We start from the raw sequence: 20,551 nt of genomic DNA, 5'->3' as shown, positions 1-20,551 counted from the left end.
AATGGAGCCTTTTAGGATAAATATAACCTGAATATAATTGCCAGATGGTTAATGCCACAAAAGCATTGTAAATCCAGGCTCACATTACACTATCACATAACATATTATCTATACCTTGAGGCTGGGAGAAGAGAGCAGAGCTTGTCTTTTTATATTTATTTTTAGTCCAAGCATCACCCTTGAAACGTTGGGGGCTTCTGGTGTCATCTGTCCAGTATTGTGATGGTGTCTGTATCTGTCCAGTATTTCCAGGAAGGTCCATTTAGGAGATCCAATAACGGATTGTGATGGTGACCGTATCTGTCCAGTATTTTGATGGTGTCCGTATCTGTCCAGTATTTCCAGGAAGGTCCATTGAGCAGATCCAATAACGGCCTGTGATGGTGTCCGTATCTGTCCAGTATTTCCAGGAAGGTCCATTGAGCAGATCCAATAACGGCCTGTGATGGTGTCCGTATCTGTCCAGTATTTCCAGGAAGGTCCATTGAGCAGATCCAATAACGGCCTGTGATGGTGTCCGTATCTGTCCAGTATTTCCAGGAAGGTCCATTTGGCAGAGCCTCCCATAGCGGGTAATGATGGTGAACGATACCGGATGCCAGTCACATGGGGGGCATGATGTCGATCAGTTTAGGAGATGCAGTCAGGCGGCTTGGCCCACTATCTCCTGTTGCTGGCCGCCGTTCCTTCCCCAGCCTGTTTCTTTCTCCGTCATGTCCGCACGGTTTGCCCCTCGCTGTGTGAGCAGTGCCATGGCGGGGGTTTATCGGGGGTTTATTGGGGGTCTCTGAGGTTGTGGAGTTAGATTTTGGTGGTTGCCAATGCTGTGATAATTCGTTGATTTCCCCGACCTGCTGTTTAGCTGGAGAGCATTGCCGTCTGCTCTGACATTATGGCCGTCCCAGCGGCGATCCCATCGTACATTGTACGTGCAGCACTGCGTACATTTCTCTATTTCACTTGGCTTTGGTTCCTCTGGGGCCTGTAGTGGGTTAGCAGCGATGGGGTGGTGGCTTCATGACTTCATGTTGTCATGGTAACCATTGCATGTGGGCACTGTGTCAGCCACTGGTATAGTTTAAATAAATATAGCATTGTGTGTTCTGCCGCCATTCTGTTCTCCTCCCTCCATATTGTCTGCTGTTTGCCTTCTGCCGGACTGATTTCACCGATGGATTGTGGGTAAATCTGCAACTGAAATGGAATGCTGTTTAAGCTCCGCCCATCACTAACATTTACCAAAGATCCCGCCGCCATCAGAAAAAATAATCCCTTCTATAGTGTAAATAAAAAAACTACGGTGAATTAAAAAGAAATAAAAGAACAGAAAATACAGAGACTGAAAATTATTGATTTAATAACCAAGAAAGCAAAAGGATGCAGAACACCAATAAATAGTCATGTGTCATTATTTAAAGAGACAGCACATGTAAAACAACCGTTACAACAGATATACAAAGTCTATACAATAACGTGACCAGGGCTTTCTCACACTTGGGTTGTTTCTGACACGTGTCCGGCTCTGATTGGCTTAATGGAAGTTATTATTAGTATTGTCCTTCTGATTTAGTCTTGGTCACTTTTTTTGGAAATATTTTGTACAATGTCATAACGGTTAGCTGCTGTCTCTTTAAATGATTAATAATACAGATAAGGAACAGCTCACACATAAAAATACAGTTTTCAATTTTATAAAGTCACCTAACTTACCAAACAAATATGGGGATTCAGTTCCACCAGACGGCCATATTGTGTTACACCCATCACTACTTCACAGTATTTTAATATCATAGTTACATAGTTACATAGTTACATAGTTAGATAGCTGAAAGGAGACTTGCGTCCATCAAGTTCAGCCTTCCTCACATATGTTGTTGCTGTTGATCCAAAAGAAGGCAAAAAACGCAGTCTGAAGCGCTTCCAATTTTGCAACAAACTAGGAAAAAAATCCTTCTTGACCCCAAAACAGCAGTCAGATGTCTCCTTGGGTCCTACACTAATATATATATATATATATAATGCTAAATTAATGGGATAAAAAAAGACAATTAAAAAAAAAATAGAGCAGGAGTATCCAAAAAAGGTTTCTACCATGACTCTCAGCTCCCTGTTGGATGGGGATCCTGAGACTTATAAAACTGGGATAAGATAATATTAGTTTCTCCATTACTGACCGGTTCAAAAATGTATTTAAACTTTTTTTCCCACAGAATTAACTATTATGATTTCTGAAAACTAGTGCAGAATTAGCCAGAAAAGTATATCTAAAAATGTTTTGATTTACTTATCCTATCTTTGAAAATCCCTTATAAGCCAACGGGTTTCATCTATTTCGGCAGTTATAGATCACATATTGCAATGAGCACATTCGTGTTTCAATTGTAGAATATTTCAAATTTTGGTAATAAGTTACTATAATGTAAGTAGCAATCACGTTGACCAAAACCTCCCCACAAAATGATGTAATACAGTATGAAATGGGAAATTTAAATAATGCAACTTTACCCACTAAAATCTGTCATATTGTCTTGTAATATTTTATGTTTGTGTGTTTTTCACACATAATTTACATTGGGAGACAAATTATTGTTAGTTATGAAAATTAAATGGTATAAGCATGTCATGGGGGACCGCACCTCACTCACAATGATTAGCTAAATCTTCCAATAGATCGCTGATTTATATCACCAATTCAAATTAGAAACATAGAAACATAGAATGTGACGGCAGATAAGAACCATTGGGCCCATCTAGTCTGCCCAGTTTTCTAAATACATTAGTCCCGGGCCTTATCTTATAGTTAGGATAGCCGTATGCCTATCCCACGCATGCTTAAACTCCTTTACTGTGTTAACCTCTACCACTTCAGATGGAAAGCTATTCCATGCATCCACTACCCTCTCAGTAAAGTAATACTTCCTGGTATTATTTTTAAACCTTTGCCCCTCTAATTTAAGACTATGTCCTCTTGTTGTGGTAGCTTTTCTTCTTTTAAATATAGTCTCCTCCTTTACTGTGTTGATTCCCTTTATGTATTTAAATGTTTCTATCATATCCCCCCTGTCTCGTCTTTCCTCCAAGCTATACATGTTAAGATCCTTTAACCTTTCCTGGTAAGTTTTATCCTGCAATCCATGAACCAGTTTAGTAGCCCTTCTTTGAACTCTCTCTAAGGTATCAATATCCTTCTGAAGATATGGTCTCCAGTACTGCGTACAATACTCCAAGTGAGGTCTCACCAGTGTTCTGTACAATGGCATGAGCACTTCCATTTATCTAGTTTACCTAAATCATTTGCCATTTGGCTTATCCCTCCTGGAACATCAACCCTGTTACATATCTTAGTATCATCCGCAAAAAGACACACCTTACCATCAAGACCTTCTGCAATATCACTAATAAAAATATTAAAGAGAATGGGTCCAAGTACAGATCCCTGAGGTACCCCACTGGTGACAAGCCCAAGCTTCGAATATACTCCATTGACTACAACCCTCTGTTGCCTGTCACTCAGCCACTGCCTTACCCATTCAACAATATTGGAATCCAAACTCAAAGATTGTAGTTTATTGATAAGCCTTCTATGTGCAACGGTGTCAAAAGCCTTACTGAATGTGACGAAACCAACCTCGCCACTGGGCATTGGAGAAACCTGTTTGCCCGCCTCCTACCTGCTGACTATGGCCCCTGGATTATTTGGGGCATATTGTATTTTATTGTGCAACTGCTGGCCCTTTAAGTACAGTGAATGGTATTTTATTGTACTGCTGCTGGCCCTTTAAGAACTGTCTGGGGACATATTGAGACTTTGGGTAACAATACCCTTTAAGACTATGGCCCCTGAAAACGTATGGACTTTTATTGGTGTGTATGGCCCTTTAAGAACCGTCTGGGGACATATTGTGACTTTGCTGAACAATGTCCCTTTAAGACTATGTCCCCAGACCTGTAAACTAACTTGCCCCTGGCTTTCTCCCACTTGGTTCAGTAAATAGGGCTTACTGAACCAAGTACCACACAGGCAGACCACCCAGAAGTTAAAGTGTGCAGGCAATTTACCTCCCAGGCTGTGAGGTTACTGCCGGTTAATTGCACGTGGCGGCGGCCATCTTGGTTTCCTCGAATGCGGTCAGCGGTGTATGCTAAAGATTCTGTGGAACTAAAATCGGCTACACATTCTGCCGAACACCGCTGACCCTTACCTTCTCCCATACGGAACTTGCAGCTCCAGAGACTAAGTCCCGTTCGAAATGGGACTTAGTCGTTTTTTCGGCATGAAATTGACCGACCGCACAGCCCAAATCTATGGAACTGTTTTGGGCAGGAAATTGTGCTTGCGGTCGGTCATAAAGGACTTCCACCTAACTTTTGATTCACTGGAGGGATCTGTGTGATTTTTGGAAGGGTTTATGTTTAAAGTGTGCTGATTCCAAATATGCAGTTTTTAGGAAGATTGGATGTATGGATTTAAAGTTATAGCACATGTATAAAAACTGTATTTTCCCTGGCTGTAATAATTATGTTAACTGGTTATCTGAGGGGAGGGAACTTGTGGGTTGTAACCGTTATGCTATTGGCTGTTTTACCCCGCCCCTGTGGGCGGTCTTATATGTGTAAGTTGGAAATAATATTAATTTGATTATTTTACAATAAAGAAAATACTTTGGCATAAAACATTTTATAGCCATTTTGATTTCTTTTTCCCTGGACTATACATATACTATCTACCTGACGAGAAGCCTAAAGAATCCTTAGGTGGGGATGATACCACCCAAGCGCCTACATTGAGCAGTACAAGCCTGCTCTATATATTGTGAGTAGTATATTTATTCTCTTTTTATACCTTTTAATTACTATACAGAGAGCACTATATACTTTATTTTATCTCCCTGGGTCGAATAATACCAACTTGGACGTTGAATCTGAGCCAGATACTCGCCAATCAATATTACGCCGCATATCCTTGAGTGGGGATTATTCCACTTCACGTGCGTTATATCAGAGCTAGGTTCTAGCTCTGAAAAGTGTGAGTAAGACTACTTTTATTTTATTTACCATTTTATTCATCTATATACTGTGCCATTGGAGTTCCTCTTGTTTTTTTTCTTCACATATTACCTCACTGGATTGCAAGTACCCATTTGTGAAGACACACCCCACTTTACGCCTCAGGATCCCTTCTCGCGGTCACTGCCCGCCTGACTGATCCCATCGTTGGCTGAGCCGCGCGCGGCTCGTGCAGGAGCAGGACCGCGCGCGGCGAGAAGGGAGGACCCCGGCCGGCCCCTGGAGAGGGTAAGTACCGCTACAGTACCCCCCCCTGAAGACACGCCCACCGGGCGGGGAGGAGCAGGCCTGGCAGGAAAACGAGCGTGGAAAGAACGCACAAGGCGAGGAGCGTGAACAGCGTCAGCGGAAATCCAACTGCGTTCCTCAGGCCCATAGCCCTTCCAATGTACCAGATATTGGAGGCGACCCCGAAGCAAGCGAGAGTCAATTACAGCCGCCACTTCAAACTCCTCATGGCCCTCCACCGAAACCGGAGGAGGAGGGGGGACATGCCGAGTAAAACGGTTGCACAGGAGGGGTTTTAACAAGGAGGTATGAAACACGTTAGGAATGCGTAGATTTTTAGGAAGATCCAATGCATACGAGACAGGATTAACCACATGTAAGATACGAAAAGGACCAATAAAACGAGGGGCCAACTTCATAGAAGGCACACGAAGACGAATATTGCGAGTAGAAAGCCAAACCCGGTCTCCCACCGCATAGGATGGAGCCGCCCTGCGATGCTTGTCAGCGTGAACCTTCTGGCGAGCAGCTGAGGCCACCAAAGAACACTGAACCTGCTCCCAAGTATTACGTAGACTAGCCAAATGTTCGTCCAGAGCTGGCATGCCCTGTAAGGAGAATGCAGCTGGAAGAACCACGGGATGCCGGCCATAAACAACGTAAAAAGGGCTGTTACCGGAGGATTCATGAGCAGCATTATTACGAGCAAACTCAGCCCAAGGAAGCAGGTCAGCCCAATTGTTCTGATGGTGGGACACGAAACAGCGAAGATACTGCTCCAGAGATTGGTTGGCACGTTCAGCAGCTCCATTAGACTGGGGGTGGTAGGCTGAAGAAAACGAGAGGGAGATACCCATCTCTGCACAAAACGCTCTCCAGAATCTGGAAATAAACTGGCTACCCCTATCGGACACGATCGAAGTGGGAATACCATGCAACCGAAACACCTCCCCGGCAAAGATAGAGGCAAGTTCCTTGGATGATGGCAATTTGACAACAGACACAAAATGAGCCATCTTAGAAAAACGATCCACAATCATCAGGATGACCGTTTTACCATTAGAGGGAGGTAATTCAACAATAAAATCCATGGATATATTGGACCATGGCCTCTCGGGTATGGGCAACGGATGCAACAACCCACAAGGAACTCTGTGGGAGGACTTCATACTGGCACAAGTGCTACAGGCATTAACGTAATCGGTGACGTCCTTGCGCAAGGAAGCCCACCAGAAATATCTAGAAACTGCTGAGACAGTCTTAGAAATACCAGGGTGTCCAGCAGTTCTAGTGTCATGATATAATGACAAGATGTCTCGTCTCTCTGGTATATCAACGAATAGCTTATCAGCAGGCCTCTCCTCAGGAGCCAAGTTTTGTTTAGCCTGAATAGTCTGTAAGAGAGAAGACGAAATAGAAAGAACAGTAGTCGCTATTATTCTGTCAGGCGGAATGACAGGGGTAACATCGACCTCGAGTTTGTCAGTAGTCTCGAATTGTCTGGACAGAGCGTCAGCTTTAGTATTACGATCACCCGGTCTGTAAGTGATTATGTAATTAAAACGAGACAAAAACAGAGACCACCTGGCCTGCCTAGAAGACAATCTTTTTGCTTCACTAAGGTATGAGAGGTTTTTGTGATCCGTTAAAATGAGGATAGGATCCCTGGTACCCTCTAGCAGATGTCTCCATTCCTTGAGCGCCAAAATGATAGCAAGGAGTTCACGATTGCCTACATCATAATTCCTCTCTGCTTTGGACATCTGTCTGGAAAAGAAGCCACAAGGGTGTAACGGCTTTTCAGGTGAATCTCTTTGAGACAAGATAGCACCTACCCCTATCTCAGAAGCATCAACCTCAAGAATAAAGGGCAGTGAAGGGACAGGATGCTGTAAAACAGGAGCAGAGGCAAATGTAGCTTTCAAGAATTCAAAGGCCTCGAGTGCTTCTGGTTTCCAGACATGAGTATTACCATCCTTCTTGGTCATTCTGGTTATAGGCGCTACAATGGCAGAAAACCCTTTAATAAAACGCCTATAATAATTAGAGAACCCCAGAAAACGCTGAATGGCTTTCAAACCCTGGGGCAGAGGCCATTCCATAATGGCAGACAGTTTCTTGGGATCCATACGAAAACCCTTGGCAGAGATTATATAACCCAAGAATTGGACTTCAGATTGATCAAATGAACATTTTTCGAGTTTGCAATAGAGACCGTTAACCAGAAGAGTTCTCAACACTAATTTAACATGCATGTGATGAGTCTGTAAATCATTAGAATAAATTAATATGTCGTCCAAGTATACTATAACGAATGTATGTATAAATTGACGTAGGACATCATTAATAAATTCTTGAAAAACTGCTGGGGCGTTACAAAGACCAAAGGGCATCACAGTGTACTCGTAGTGGCCACTCCTGGTATTGAAAGCAGTCTTCCACTCGTGATCCTTTTTGATACATATGAGGTTGTAAGCACCCCTAAGGTCCAATTTAGTAAAAACTGTGGCCTGTTTAAGCCTATCAAAAAGTTCTGTGATCAAAGGTATGGGGTACGCATTTTTGACGGTGATTTTATTAAGGCCCCTATAGTCAATACAAGGCCTTAATTCGCCATCTTTCTTAGACACAAAGAAGAACCCAGCCCCTGCCGGGGAAGAGGATCTTCTTATAAATCCCTTCTCTAGAGATTCCTTGATATATTCCTCCATAACCAGATTCTCCTGAGGAGATAAAGGATATATTCTCCCTTTGGGAGGCATCGTACCAGGTAATAAATTAATTGCACAATCGTAAGGCCTGTGAGGTGGCAATCTTTCAGCCTCCCTTTTATCAAAAACAGATTTAAGAGACAGGTACTGAGAGGGTATGATCGTAGGCACGGGAGGAATATGAGTAGAATTCAAAGGGGTGACTTTAACAACACAAGACTCTTGGCAAGAATCACTCCAAGAAACTATTTGTCCTGACTCCCAATCAATGGTGGGATTATGAGTACGTAACCAAGGATACCCTAACACGAGGTGAGAGGAAGGAGAAGTAATGATCTGAAACCGAATGGTCTCAGAGTGTAACACCCCTGTAGACATATGTAGGGGAACAGTCTCATGTGTGATAATAGGAGAGCATAATGGTCTACCATCTATGGCCTCAACGGCCAAGGGTGTCTCCTTCTCTCTGGTGGGTATGTTATTCTCCTTGACAAAACTGGAATCAATAAAGTTTTCGGCCGCTCCGGAATCAACCAGGGCTAGTATATTCCCTGCTATGCAGTTACTATCAAGGTGCAGGGAAACAGGAAGAAGTAACTTATTAAGAGGCAAATGTGAGGACTGTGATGTCACACCCAAGGCCAGTCCTCTATACGGTCTTAGGTGCGATAGTTTCCCGGACGCACGGGACATTCTTGTCTCATATGACCCCTCCTACCACAATAAAGACAAAGTCCCTCCTTTCTCCTATAAAGCTTTTCAGCGTCGGTAAGTTTAGCAACCCCTAACTGCATAGGTTCCTCCTCAGAACCTTTAGATCCCTCGGGAGTCTCAGCTCTAGGGGAGTTAAAGGGAACAAAATGTCTATTTCTGGACCTGGTATATAACCTGTCACGGATCCTGTTATCTATATCGATAAGATAGTCAATCAGGTCCTCCAGGGGTACAGGGAGGTCCTTAGCTGCTACCTCATCTAAGATAGTATCAGACAGACCTTCCATAAAGGCAGTAGTAAGGCCATTATTAGTCCAATCTACCTGTGAGGCAAGGGTCCGGAACTGAATAGCATAATCGGCTACAGATTTAGATCCTTGCTTTATTCTCATTAATGCCCTGGCGGCATTTTTTGACCTTTTAGTCGTGTCAAATGTTCTACGGAACGCTGTGAGGAAGCTATTAAAGTCGTGTACCATAGGCCCATTAGCCTCCCAAATAGGATTTGCCCATTCTAGTGCCTTATCCGTAAGCTGGTGCATAAGAAAACCCACCTTAGATCTGTCAGTGGGAAATGAACGTGGGTACATTTCGAAGTGGAATTCCACTTGATTAAGGAATCCCCTACATGTCTTAGCGTCCCCTCCATACCTAGGTGGCGGGGTTAGATGTGCAGAAGCATTAGACATATTAGCTGTGTCCGGTATAGGGTTTACAGGAGGCGTAGGTACAGGTACCGGAACAGATCTGGATAACAGTGTCTGGATGGCTTGAGCCATTTGATCCATACGGTGATCCTGTTCTGCGAATCTAGCCTCATGAGTGGCCATCTGTTGACCTAAACCTGCGGGGTCCATGGCCCTATCGTAATGTCACGGTAATATACCCCAACACGCAGGAATAGTTCACAGTCAAGAGACAAGAAACAGAGTTCGTCTACCGGACCTTAGAATGGCCGGACTAGGACGAGAGAAAGACAGAGTCAGAACAAGCCGAGGTCAAGGGAACTGAGAGACAGCGTAACGTAGAACAAGCCGAGGACTGGTACACAGAGGACAAAACAGCGGATAAGCAAGCAAGGATAAGGAGAGAGCGGAGTCAGGAACAAAGCCAAGGTCAAGCACCAAAAAACCAACTGAACGATACAAGCACTAAAGGGAACTGGACTGAAACCACGATAGGGCAAGGAGCAAGGGGAAACAGGTGAGTATAAAAACCCTAAGGTTCACTTTGATTGGCTCCTGTCATATCCACGCCCCCAAAACGTGAGTGAATGGGGAATGTGGCCTGACAGGGGCCAATGGGAGACTGATTCTAATTTAGTCTCCCACTGTTCCTTTAAGAGCGCGCCCGAGACGCGTGGCGCGCTCTTAGTGTCGGGCGGGACATGTGACCGCTTCTCGCGGTCACTGCCCGCCTGACTGATCCCATCGTTGGCTGAGCCGCGCGCGGCTCGTGCAGGAGCAGGACCGCGCGCGGCGAGAAGGGAGGACCCCGGCCGGCCCCTGGAGAGGGTAAGTACCGCTACACACACACACTGCATCCACTGCATCCACTGCACTAACACACACTGCATCCACTACACTAACACACACACACTGCATCCACTGCACTAACACACACACTGCATCCACTGCACTAACACACACACTGCATCCACTGCACTAACACACACACTGCATCCACTACACTAACATACACACTGCATCCACTACACTAACACACACACTGCATCCTCAACACTAACATACACACTGCATTCACTACACTAACACACACACTGCATTCACTACACTGACACACACTGCATTAACTATACACACAGCATCCACTACACAGACATCCTGTATTCACAGTACACGCACTACATCCACCACACATTTAAACATTCTGCATTCACTATACAGAGACACTGCGTCTAAAACACACACTACATCCACTAAACACATTGCATCTAGTACACACAAAAACTACATCCACTACACAAACACACTACATCCACTACACACACTGCATCCGCTACACAAACACACACTCTGCATTCACTGCACAAACAGTATCTAATACACACAAACACTACATCCATTACACACATTCTAATTCACTTCCACTATACACACCAAATTCCGTCCTGCATCATTGTTTGCGGACTAGGTAAGAGTCCTGTGGGCGGACTCGTGGGCGGACTCGTGGGCGGGCCTGGGGGGATGGGGCGGGCCGGGGGATGGGGCGGGGGGGCCCAGACCTTGTGCTTTGTCAGGGGCCCCAAAATTTAGGGTGGCGGCCCTGCCTATCCCACGCATGCTTAAACTCCTTTACTGTGTTAACCTCTACCACTTCAGATGGGAAGCTATTCCATGCATCCACTACCCTCTCAGTAAAGTAATACTTCCTGGTATTATTTTTAAACCTTTGCCCCTCTAATTTAAGACTATGTCCTCTTGTTGTGGTAGTTTTTCTTCTTTTATATATAGTCTCCTCCTTTACTGTGTTGATTCCCTTTATGTATTTAAATGTTTCTATCATATCCCCCCTGTCTCGTCTTTCCTCCAAGCTATACATGTTAAGATCCTTTAACCTTTCCTGGTAAGTTTTATCCTGCAATCCATGAACCAGTTTAGTAGCCCTTCTTTGAACTCTCTCTAACGTATCAATATCCTTCTGAAGATATGGTCTCCAGTACTGTGTACAGTACTCCAAGTGAGGTCTCACCAGTGTTCTGTACAATGGCATGAGCACTTCCCTCTTTCTACTGCTAATACCTTTCCCTATACAACCAAGCATTCTGCTAGCATTTCCTGCTGCTCTATTACATTGTCTGCCTACCTTTAAGTCATCAGAAATAATCACCCCTAAATCCCTTTCCTCAGATGTTGAGGTTAGGAGTCTATCAAATATTCTGTACTCTGCCCTTGGGTTTTTACGTCCAAGATGCATTATCTTGCACTTATCCACATTAAATGTCAGTTGCCACAACTCTGACCATTTTTCTAGTTTACCTAAATCATTTGCCATTTGGCTTATCCCTCCTGGAACATCAACCCTGTTACATATCTTAGTATCATCCGCAAAAAGACACACCTTACCATCAAGACCTTCTGCAATATCACTAATAAAAATATTAAAGAGAATGGGTCCAAGTACAGATCCCTGAGGTACCCCACTGGTGACAAGCCTAAGCTTCGAATATACTCCATTGACTACAACCCTCTGTTGCCTGTCACTCAGCCACTGCCTTACCCATTCAACAATATTGGAATCCAAACTCAAAGATTGTAGTTTATTGATAAGCCTTCTATGTGCAACAGTGTCAAAAGCCTTACTGAAATCTAGGTAAGCAATGTCTACTGCACCACCCTGATCTATAATTTTAGTTACCCGATCAAAAAAGTCAATAAGATTAGTTTGTCATGATCTCCCTGAAGTAAACTCATGTTGTCTCTGATCCTGAAATCCATGTGTTTTTAGATGTTCAACAATCCTATCCTTTAACATGGTTTCCATCACTTTCCCCACTACTGAAGTAAGGCTTACTGGCCTATAGTTGCCCGACTCCTCCCTATTACCTTTCTTGTGAATGGGCACAACATTCGCTAACTTCCAATCTTCTGGGACTACTCCTGTTATCAATGATTGGTTAAATAAATCTGTTAATGGTTTTGCTAGTACACCACTGAGCTCTTTGAATAGCTTTGGGTGTATTCCATCAGGCCCCATTGACTTGTTTGTCTTTACTTTTGACAGTTGAAATAGAACCTCTTCCTCTGTAAAATGACGTGTAATAAATGACTCATTTTTCCTTTTTCTTAACTGAGGTCCCTTTTACTGCACAGATGCTGCACAGCATGAATTACTGCACAGATGCATAATATTGTGTCGTTTTGGGTTATTATTGTAGTACAGGGCACAGTAATAACATGGGGTATAGTGAACTCTGTGCAGTAATCCTATGTCATTGAATTACTGAATCGGGGTTTAAGGTTAAGGAGTTTAGAAAGTACTTTGTTTAAAACCCAGTAAACTACAATTATACAGCTGGCTACCACAATAAAAATACTAGCTGTCAATATGGGTTGAACTGTATCCTGTCTGAGAGTGATGGGAGTTATACTCCACATCTTCTTTATAACCGGCTTGTAATTAATGACAATGTGCACGGTAACTAACAATTAGACTTGGGCACGGGAGACATTTTTGTTTTTATTGGTTTAGACAGGGAGCACAGAACTGGGTGTTAGCAGAGTAAGGTTGGCAGCAGATCTAAAATGCCCCTCTAGGTGCAACTTTTGTGGCATGCCTCACATTCTGCAGGTTTCCACACATTACCAAGGCTATCAGACACTACGAAATCCTCTATTGGTCCTGAGAATTTAGGGTTAAAAACACCAGTAACACAGTAGCTCAAATGAAGTTTGATTGAAGACCCAAACTGATCAACTGCCAGCCCTGAAAAACATATATTTGAGGAAAAAATGAATAATAAATTGCATTTTGGGATTTAATCCGGATGTATGTGTGATGTTGGTGTCACTGTATGAGTGTCTATACTTGTCTATATCACTGGATGCTTTTATATGTTTGTTTATATGGCCAGGAGGCATGTGTGTGCTTGTATGTGCATGCGCGTGTGCTTGTGTGCGTGTGTGTATGTGTGTGTGTGTGTGTGTGTTTGTGTGTGTCTGTGTGTGCGTGTGTGCCTGTGTGTAAGTGTGTGTCTATGTGTGTGCTTGTATGTGTGCGTGTGCGTGTGCGTGTGCGTGTGTTTGTGTGTGTGCTTCGGTATCACTATTTTGGGAGCACCCATGAAAAGTTGGGGGCTGTTGTTAGTATATAGCAGATAATTGCTGGCAAAATGCAACTTTCATAACACAGACTGAAGGGACCCGTACAGTGTCTTTATTATTTAGAGATTGATTGATTAATTAATTTAATGAAAATAACTCACATCTCCCTGTCACCCATATAGAGCAGGGGTATCCAAAAAAGGTTTCTACCATGACTCTTAGTTCACTGTTGGATGGGGATCCTGAGACTTATAAAACTGGGATAAGATATTAGTTCCTCCATTACTGACCAGTTCATATCTCCATATATGGACAGGTGTAGTGACATCATAAATACTCTGACATCATCCGATGAAACAATCAATGTCAAACTCACCTACCCTCAGAGTGACTGGACACCTTGCGAGTGGACAGTGGCTACTGCATTGCTTGAGTGAGATTGGCAATAATTTATTTATTGTTACTATTATTAATTAGCTGATTGCTAAATATATTTGTGAATTTAAAAGCAATAGATTCACACAGTATAATATAAGCATGAAGAGAACAAGAAAGCGTTCTCATAAGAAAACTGAGGTAAGTCAGGAAAATTCTGACGAATTTAAAAACAAATATAGAAAACTCAGTAACGGTTCAAAAGAGCAGGAACAGCGCATATCTCCTGGACATTCCAGGAAAAAGAGAAGTAGGAGCTGCAATGAGCAGGACTTTGAGAGAGGGAGAGAACCCAAAAGACGGCTCCTTGCTGAGGAACGCATCAGATATCAGGGACAGAAAAGATACAGGACCTCCAGTCATGATGAAGAGGAGCAGGTCATGCAGAAAAGACCAAAGCTCTCCCCGTCTCCCAAACTGGGTCAGAAAAGTGAGAGAAAGTCTGCTGTAAAGAGCGATCAGACATCTCCACCCAGAAAGCAAGCCCTGAAACGAAGCAGGGAATACGATCATGGGGAGCAGCTCATGCAGAAAAGACCAAAGTTCTCCTCATCTTCAAAACTTGGTCAGAAAAGTGAGAGAAAGTCTGCTGGAAAAGGCGGTCACACATCTCCACCCAGAAAACAAGTCCTGAAAAGAAGCAGGGAAGATGATGAGGAGGAGAAGGAACAAGTTAGGCAGAAAAAGATAAAGATCTCCCCTGGAAAGCAGGAAGAGGAGAAAAGAGATAGGGAGGAGATAGGAGAGAAAAAGTGCTTTAAGAAAGAAAACAAGCCAACGAGCGACGATGAATGTGTGGCAGGTAAGATGAACCTACAAGCTTTAAAGAGATTGGTCAATTTAAAATATAAGAGATTTTACCCTCAATTGACCATACTCTGAACCCATTCACTATCTCTCTTTAATCACTATCTCCTGCAATTCAGTGACCATAAGTGCTCAGGCGATGGTTTTTTAAACTATAATGGTACAGACCAATATTTCAAGCCCTTTGATCTATCTAGAATATTTATCCATCCATTAGGAATTAGCCAAAGATATTCATGGCTAATGTACCACAAACTATAAAATTGTTTTAATGAAATGGTCCATGATGTGATATTTACAAACCATATTATTATTTCATATAACTGGGTGGGATCAGAAGATTTGTAGGGCAAATCTGGGGTACTAGAGAAATTAAGTTGGTCCCTGTGTTTATGTTGAAGTGGAGACTAATATTATATGTGTTCATTCTTTAAGGAGTAAGTGGACAGTCTGTGGTTGAACCAAAGACGTCACTGCCTCTGTCATTCCACGGTTATAGATTCCACAAAGTGCTGGGACAGGGGAGCTTTGGAAAGGTGAGTCAACGAGCAATGTCTACACCTTATTTAATACATCTATTGATCTAGTTGGGAACAATTATAGGTCTCATAATCATCATTATCTTCCTATAACAATTCATTGAGATTAACTTTCTTATAAATCTGTGTATCATCCATGAATGTGGAAAACATATTCAGATCTGAAAAGTATTTAGAACATTCTATTGAGACTCCAAATAAAATCTCCAGAACTCTTCTATTCTGTGATGTTTAACATGGCTTCTTATACTAACAGTTCTATTAAATCTTCTCAAATTATTTTTATTAAACATATTGAAAAGAATATTGAACAGAAATCTAAGAAAAGTAAACAATCGAGTTATGAATAATGTAATAAATAAAAGAAGGCGATAGGTTTCATCCATACATAAATGAAATACAAATCTCAAAGTTGCACAAAATATTATGTGGAGTGCTATTGAATCTGTGTATCTTTCTCTAAACTCTTATTATTCACATTAGAATTACAGACATTGGTCTCGATTTAATGTTTGGGTAAGCTTTTCAAATGATCACAATCTCTTTTCAAATTATTTATCTACTGAAGTCATTACAGTCTATAGGAAATGTATGTAGGTAAATCATTAATAAAAAAAAATGTCTAACAGATTGTGATCATTTGATTATCAAAGTTTATCCAAAAATGTTAAATTGAGACCTTAGTTAGAATATAGATCTATATGTCCCTTACACAGCAATCATTCTTGATCTCTGCATATATCCCTGATATAGGGTTCTCAGGTAGGTCCCTGAGCTATGTATATATATCCCAGATATAGGGTTCTCAGGTAGGTCCCTGAGCTATGTATATATATCCCTGATATAGGGTTCTCAGGTAGGTCCAAGAGCTATGTATATATATATCCCTGATGTAGGGTTCTCAGGTAAGTCCCAGAGCTATGTATATATATATCCCTGATATAGGGTTCTCAGGTAGGTCCAAGAGCTATGTATATATATTGCTTTATATCGGGTTCTCAGTTAGGTCCCAGAGCTCTGTATATATATCCCTGATATAGGGTTCTCAGGTAGCTCCCAGAGATATGTATATATATATCCCTGATGTAGGGTTCTCAGGTAAGTCCCAGAGCTATGTATATATATATCCCTGATATAGGGTTCTCAGGTAGGTCCAAGAGCTATGTATATATATTGCTTTATATCGGGTTCTCAGTTAGGTCCCAGAGCTCTGTATATATATCCCTGATATAGGGTTCACAGGTAGGTCCCAAAGCTATGTATATATATCCCTGATATATGGTTCTCAGGTAGGTCCCAGAGCTATGTATATATACCCCTGATATAGGGTTCTCAGGTAGGTCACAGAGCTATGTATATATATCCCTGATATAGGGTTGTCAGGTAGGTCCCAGAACTATGTATATATATCCCTTATATAGGGTTCTCAGGTAGGTCCCAGAGCTCTGTATATATATCCCTTATATAGGGTTCACAGTTAGGTCCCGGAGCTCTGTATATATATCACTGATATAGGGTTCTCAGGTAGCTTCCAGAGCTATGTATATTTATTCTTTATGTAGGTTTTTTCCAGGTAGGTTCCCAAGCTCTGTATAGGCATCCCTCAGGTGGTGTCGAAGTGATGTTACCACGTGATATCTGTAATATAAAAAGTAGCTGAAAGTTCCCCCTTCGTTTGTGACATTGTGGCTGATTCAAGGCTCTCTCCTCTCTCTATGTGATGCTCAGGTTGCGCTAGCTTCCACCAAAGACACAGGTCAAGTTGTTGCACTTAAAGTAATAAAGAAAGATAAAGTTAAGGAAAAGACCATTCAGAGGGAGGAGCGGATACTGAAAATGGCGAGCGGCAGTCCGTTCCTATGTCAGGGACTCGCTGCCTTCCAGACCCAGGTAAGAAACGCTGTCCATAATGTTTCCTTATTTCTATATATTTCTATATGGCTTATTGTGTTCTGTTATTATTATTACAATAACTATTAACTTGATATTTGTTGTCTTGTGAAACAGGAGGAAGCCTCCCTGGTCATGGAGCACGTACCAGGGGGCAGTCTCCGTTCTTACATGGCTGGAAAGGAATGTCTGCCCATGGGGGAAGCAAGGTGAGTCATTAATAGCTCTAGCAGGTAGGAGGAAGGAGTGAGTTTAACACACGATACAGTATTGTAAGAGGCTATGGATATAACCCCGTATTTACATATATCCTCAATAGTAGTGCTATTAATGGAGATCCATCAGGGGTATAGACTGAGTTAACGGTAATGTACTAAACCAGAATTCCTCCTTCAATATCAGCCAGACAATAGGCAATACAAGAACCCAGCTCTGATCCTATTCTATGCTCGTGTCCTATTTATTCTCTCTTTTCTCTTCCCTCCCTTTTTTTCCCCTCCTCCTCAGTGGTATCTCGCTCACTAGCTGAGGACGGAGGATCTTACATCCCTCTGGAATATGTGATGGCTTTAATGGTTGACGAGTTGGATAATCGGTTGATATCATGGATTCCATCTGATGATATCGTATATTACTATGCTTTCCATGGTACTTCCAGCTAGGAAAGTTACTATTGAGATGCATGCCCAAACACCTAACTTTGTGTATACAGAGGCAACGTAAAACTTTTTAGATGTGTTCCTTATTGATAACTCATTCCGCGTCTGTCTGAGGCATTACTGCACATCTACACATAATTTCACCTGATTTGTTCGATTTAAAAATAAAAATAAAGATAGTCTAAAACAAACAAAAAAACAACCCAAGAAACTCAGGACTAGCAGCAGGATACATTCAGTACGGACTGACGGCAGATCGGGAGCCACTAGGGGTCAGCTGACCTGCCGCAGCCCTAAGCTGACTTCAGGGTGGATCTTCTTCTACACACTTGAAATACAAATTGCTATGACCATAGATCTTCTTAATACATTCATATATTTATAGATTATTGATTTGTACATCTAACAAATTGTAAGAATCATAGAGCAGCTTGTGCTTTATGGTAGAGAACCGAGAAGGGTTCAATGGATAATATATCAAGGGACAGTCATGTTCCAAATTAACAAACTGATGGTTTTAATAACAATATTAATGATAATAAAGTAAACTCTAATCTCCCAAGGACAGGTCCTGTTTAAAATGAAAATGTTATGTTTATATTGGTAGCAGAGTGTTTAGCATGATGTATAGATACTCGTACCTGGCCCAGGTATATTTTATTATTTTATTTACTATTACTGTTTGGGGAGATTGCTTTATGTTCTTTATATTCTGTTTTCCAGGTTCTTTTCATCAAACCTTGTTTGTGGGATCCAGTATCTCCATTCCCGGGGGATCCTTCATCGGTCAGTATTAGCGTTTGTTTATTTAGTAAGCGGTAACTTACTCTAACAAGAAATAATGTGTTGATATCTCTACTCTGTCCTATATCTCACATTTATATCTGTCTTCATCATTTAGGGATCTGAAGCCAGACAATATTCTCCTGGGTGCCAACGGCTATCTCAAAATAGCTGACTTTGGTCTCTCGGCAGAAAATATCTTTACAGAAACAACAACCAGAGGACAAGCTGGCACACTGAATTACATGGCGCCAGAGGTTAGTTAGAGGGTGTGGTCATGTGAACTGTAGGGAGGGGGGTTATGTGGAGTGGTATAAGAGCAATGCAGTAGCTAAAGGGGTGTATAACGAGCAGTAGAATGATGACTAACACGAGCTGGGTATAAGGGCAGTATCGGAGTATTAATGGATGGACTGACAGGAACGTTATTGGACTAGCTTAATAATAGAAAGATGGGTAATGTATGAAGATCTCTAGAATGTGATAGGTTTGGTACATTTAATACCATATTTAATACAATTGCATATCTTATGGGTTTTGCCAGGTACTCAGCAGCAAACCGTACGGCCAATCAGCAGACTGGTGGTCATTTGGCGTAATTCTCTGCCGCATGATCACCGGACAGTACCCATTTAATACCAGTCTCAGCAGACAGGAGTTCATAGAGGAAGTATTAAACATGAACCCACGTTACCCCACCTGGCTGTGCAGCATTCCTACAGACCTCCTGGACAAGGTAAGGTGATAGAGAATGTGCCGGTTAATGTTTTAATTGGATGTAATGATAGGGGATGTAAATAAACATTAAAGAAGATACTGGTGGAGTTATGGGGTCGTTACTGGGAATCGATACTAGTTATATTTATTGTAAAATGTTCTAAACAGGTTAAAGAACCAACTGGAATAGTGAAAGTAACTTATGTTTCGTGCTGAGAAGATTAGGTATTCCCCATTCATGCCTATCGCCCCCTTTTGCACGGGTTTGATAGCGGCATGGAGTGCTGGGGTGTTTATCTAACGCCTGACATTATTTAAATCCTGATGTTTAATGGGTTAATACTAATATTTAATAATGATGGCAGATAAAAACACTGACATTTAATTTACAATACGTAATCCTATTTATTAAGGATAAGAGTGGACTGGGGTGTCCTAGTGGGAGAGTTAACATAAAAAGAAGAGGGGAAAAAAGCAGAGGGAAGCCCCACCTTTTAATAATCCTAGGGGGAAAAACAGTAGTGTGGAAAAGTATCAGAACCCATAAACAGGACAGGGTGAGAGACAACTAGTTATAGATATTACCAGCGTATATAACTGCGTACACGGATACCCGTAGAAATCCCAGCACTAATGTGGACACTCCAGTCCACTCTTATCTTTACTTTGTACAATGTGGGTTATTCCCCAGATTTAGGGAGAGTAACAGTGGGCATCCTTTGGTACTGCTCCATTGGCCCCTCATTGTTTTGGGACTTCTGGATCAGAGCCTATTGTCTTCTTTTCATTTATTAATCCTATTTATTACTCTCTGCCTGCAACCGACAGACAGATCAAGCAGCCATTTTATGTTCCGATTGGACAACACAAGAGGAAATCTTTATTAAAAAAAAAACCGTATTTACTGGTCAGTCATATAATCGAGATTTTAGTTAATGTAATACATTTACAACTAACTTTTCACAAGCACTGCCTCATCTGAGGTTTGTTAGAAGGTTAAAATGGCGTCCTCCATCAGAGGTGATTGGTTGTGTATGCATTAAAGATTGTACATCAAAGTGTTACAGAGATATAAAGTAAATTATACTCAGTGTATCCTCTCTCTCTAGCTCCTGGATAAGGATCCTAATGCACGTGCTGTGGCAGGAAGGAACATTCGGGAGCACCCCTTCTACACTAACACTAATTGGAAAGATCTAGAGGGGGGCAAAGTGACC

The sequence above is a fragment of the Pelobates fuscus genome, chromosome 13 (assembly GCF_036172605.1).
Source record: "Pelobates fuscus isolate aPelFus1 chromosome 13, aPelFus1.pri, whole genome shotgun sequence".
NCBI classification, from domain to species: domain Eukaryota; kingdom Metazoa; phylum Chordata; class Amphibia; order Anura; family Pelobatidae; genus Pelobates; species Pelobates fuscus.
Note: the sequence above shows the minus strand (reverse complement) of the source record.